Source organism: Hordeum vulgare, chromosome 7H (genome assembly GCF_904849725.1).
Source record: "Hordeum vulgare subsp. vulgare chromosome 7H, MorexV3_pseudomolecules_assembly, whole genome shotgun sequence".
NCBI classification, from domain to species: Eukaryota; Viridiplantae; Streptophyta; class Magnoliopsida; order Poales; family Poaceae; genus Hordeum; species Hordeum vulgare.
The window spans coordinates 339,287,208-339,291,537 of NC_058524.1; the positions used below are offsets into that span (position 1 = coordinate 339,287,208).

At 49.1% G+C, this 4,330-nt stretch overlaps 1 pseudogene; it reads left to right on the forward strand.

The window, feature by feature from the left end:
• The first annotated feature begins 928 nt into the window (after nucleotides 1-928).
• On the forward strand, nucleotides 929-1,289 carry LOC123412537 (annotated as a pseudogene).
• Nucleotides 1,290-4,330: the final 3,041 nt, after the last annotated feature.

A 4,330-nucleotide genomic window follows, 5' to 3' on the forward strand; every position in this document is an offset into this window, starting at 1 on the left:
ATCCCACCTCAACCCACCTGATCCCACTACAGATTGGTGGAAAATTATGGGTAACCCATCAAACGTTAAATGGGTTAAATGGAATCCTAGTATATCCCACTTAACACAAGACATGGTTCTGATGTGTCCTGCTCTCCCCACTCCAGCTTGCTCCCCTCCCGGCGGCTTCTGCGGTGAAGGCGGGAGCTTCCAGCGGCGGTTTCTCGAGAGCGCCCTCTTGGCCTTGTCCCCGGCCACGACAACGCCCTCTTGGCCTTGTCCCCCGCTGCCCCAAGGAACAGCACGATGACGCGCGACGGGAAGGACGAGCACGCAACCTTACCTCCACGAGTCCCGGCAACAGCACGCGATGCGGCGGGAGAGGGACACCCACGACCGCTTCCTCAACACGAAGAAGGATGAGCACGACGGTGGCTCCAATGGCGGCAAAACCGAGGCGGGCAAAGGCGAGCAGAGCTCCGACTGCCTCTGGGTGCCGCTGAACATGCATCTCCATCAAGCGTGAAGTGGCACTTTGATGCAACCTAGAACAACGGCTTCTCCTGGCCGCCGGCCGGCGTACCACGGCGCCCCGAGGACGGGTGGGTTTGCATCCGTCGTGATGGTGTCCGGTTCCGTGGGTTGGTCGGGGATCCAGGGGTATGCTGCTGTGTCCAGGCAATTCATTCTTGGTTTTCGCATTCTGTTGTCACCCCTGTTGTGTTTGGATCTTGGATGTGTGCAAGTGGAGAAGAACTAGCAGGCTGTGCGTGTGAGATTGATTGTCAGACTCGGGATGGATGGGTGTGTTTGTACCGCGGTAGAGTGGGATTTGGCTTGATTTTGATAATTGGGTAGTGTAACAAATTGGACCCTGAGTTGGGTCTCCTTGCTTTCACAAGCTGCAGCGGTACAGATACTGAATGAGCATCACTCGAGCAAGAGCCTCATGGGGCAAGACCTCAGCGTCGCCGTCGACGGCCTGTCCGGCCAGAGCCTCTGCAAGGCGGACATCAAGCCCGGGCTCTTCTCCAAGAAGAAGGGCTCCAAGAGCCTCGACGTTGACGGCGGAAGGTCGACATCTTCTGGGAGCTCTCCGCCACCAGGTTCGGCGCCGGGCCAGAGCCACTGGAGGGCTTCTACATCGCGCTCGTCTTCCACCTCGAGCTCGCACTCTTGCTCGGCGACATGAAGAAGGACGCCTACCGCAAGACCGGCGCCTCGTCTGATCCCTCTGTCCACGAAAGAAATCTATAAGGGGTTGGTGGGCTAAAGTGGGTTCCAATGGGTTATGTGGGATAACCCGATTAATTTATTTTCTATCCAGTGAAAGTCCACTAAAATGATATAAGTGGGATAGCCCACCTAGTCCCACTTAGGTCCGCTCCCACCTGCAGCCTGATGGAAACCATTCATCATTCACACTCCATTCATCCACCACGTATTATACGGAGATGGCTCGTCTCAATGTCAGACCAGTCAAACGGCAAGCCGCCAGCCATCAAATAATTGTACGGAGATGGGCCTTGATCATTCAAAACAAAAGTGCTAGCTGCCATGCGGATCCTCAGGGTTAATTAAAGCGTGCTAGATAATTATTCAGTATAGAAGTAGTGTTATATTACACACACAGAACCCGATCAACATCATCACGTCAGTGTCGCGCCTACTCGCACGAACCACTCAATGAAGGCCCGCAAGACATCGCCCCGACGGTCTGATCATCTATATCAAATATGTCAGAAGCTTTTTCACATTCATCTGTGAAACATGTCAGGTGCTATCGGTCATATTTATTTTATCAGTATAATTTTTGTTTGAGAATAATTATTGTCTGCAATATTTTTTCTGCGCAGGACAAATACTCACTACAAATGTCATATAATATTACGAGCGTTGCTCAACGAACTCACCCACCGGCTTAAAATATCGCGGCCAACTCACTGTCCATGCCGGTTTACAAATGACGCGACCAACTCTCATATCTGCGCGACCAAGACGACACACAATGACGCGGCCAAACTTTCACGTCCGCGCGACCAAGGCGGCTTACAACGCCACGGCCAATTCTCGAGTTCATGCCAAATCACCGGACAACTCTCACATTCAACATCAACCTGCCGGTGCAGTGCTCTCTTATGAAAAGCGTCCAACAAAAGTGCGCAAGCCGCCGTCCCCACGGTCCAATCTACATCAACACATCAGGAGATTTCTTCATTACAATAAGTGGCTTTATATCTCGAAGATGGAGAGGGTACCAGCATGTTTCTCTCTCGGCTTTTGCCACAATCAAGTATGGAGAATCTCAAGCCGCCTCCTTGAGTCGACTTAAGACTTGGGGGCTACACAGACATGGCTCGCCAAACCCAACCAGGCTGAATAATTCAAGAACACCGGGTCATTGCAGGCAAGATAACCCGACCCTGAGGGCTATTGCTTCATTGGGAGGCATTTTAAAGTCGCCCAAGAGGACGAGTCGCCACGATGCGTCGTTCAAACATGGGTGCCCTGCTTCATTGGCAGGCATTTTAAAGTTGCTCAAGAGGACGAGTCGCCACGATGCGCCGTTCAAACATGGGTGCACTGCTTCATTGGCAGGTATTTTAAAGTCGACCAAGAGGACGAGTCGCCATGCTGCATAGTTCAAACATGGGTGCCCAGCTTAATGGCAAGAATTCAAGGTTAAACCTGCCTGTCTGCGTGATGCTACTCCGAACCCCGTGTACTCCGTTTCATCATAAGTCAATCCAGTTGGACCCTGAACTTATCCGGGTTAAAACATCGATTGGTCATGAGTGCCGGCTTACAGAAAGCGAGGATACTCCATTTGCATTAAGCCACCTTCTTGGTCAAACCTGCCTGTCTGCATGATGCTACTCCGAATCCCGTGTACTCTCGATACGTCAATCCAGTTGGACCCTGAACTATCGAGGTTAAAACATCGATTGGTCGCGAGTGCCGGCTTACAGAAAGCGAGGATATTCCATGGGCTATTAAGCCGCCTTCTTTGAAACTTGGTTAAACCTGCCTGTCTGCATGATGCTACTCCGAATCCCGTGTACTCTCGATTTGTCAATCCAGTTGGACCCTGAACTATCGAGGTTAAAACATCGATTGGTCGCGAGTGCCGGCTTACGGAAAGCAAGGATAAACGAGTGGCTAACAAGCTAGTTTCATTGAAGTAAGATTCAAATCTCATAAACCAACACTATTTTATACATGCATCATATTGCATTGCATCATGCATCATACATATATATCATGCTAGTCTATAAACCAGGTCAAAGCATAATTTTTTGTATGAGCAAATATATCTTTGAATAGCCAATTTGGCTGGATTTTCATCATGGTTTTGTTAAATGATTGGGATTTTTAAAGCCAGCTCGGAAAAATTGGCTATTGTCAAAGAGCCGCCCTATCACATATAATGTCGAGTCATCTAATTGACCGTCCCTTGGATTTCTTCAACTTGTGCTCTGTAGTAAACTACAACACTTATGGATTTCTCCGACATATGGATTTCTCAAGGATATATTTTCCGGGTTACATTGCAACCACGGTCAAGGATTTCTTTTATCACAAAGGCATCATCAGCTCACAGAGTGGATATATTTTACAATGGAAGGAATAGCCCCGAGTCGCTGCAGGCACACAACCCGACACTTGGGGGCTACATTATTCAAATCAAGATTACATCAAAGAATAAAAGTCCCATGTCGCTGCAAGCATGCAGCATGACACTTGGGGGATAATGCAATCCGCTTTTCAAATCATCACATCATCAACAGACCCGCCTACATGTCGCTTTTTATTCAAGTATGGATTCAAGGAAGAACCGACTCATCATTTTTATAATGACCCGGTCCTTGGGGGCTGCACATTGCTGCTCAAGGTTCCATCGTCAGATCTTCAAAGTCCCTGCTCAATATTGCATAGTGACCCGACCCTTGGGGGCTACATCATATGATGTTTTATTTTCAAAAGAGAAGAATGTGGAAGACCCGAGTCGCCACAAGTAATCGACCCGGCCCTTGGGGGCTACACTATTCAGATCATAATTTCTAAAGTCCCAGGTTGCCGCAGGCAAGACAACCCGGCACTTGGGGGCTACGGCACTAAGATGTTTCACAGATCACGAGGTTCAAGTCGAAGACCCGGCCCATCACACACTGATGACCCGACCCTTGGGGGCTACAAGTAATATGGATATATCAAAAATTTGAAGAGCACATTTTATTTCGTCATGGAGGTGAAGTATTTGGAGACCGGCTCAACATCACACGGATTTCTTTATCCCCAATAATTCGATATAGTCAATTGGAGTTCAGTTGTTTGACGGGGCACTACCAAT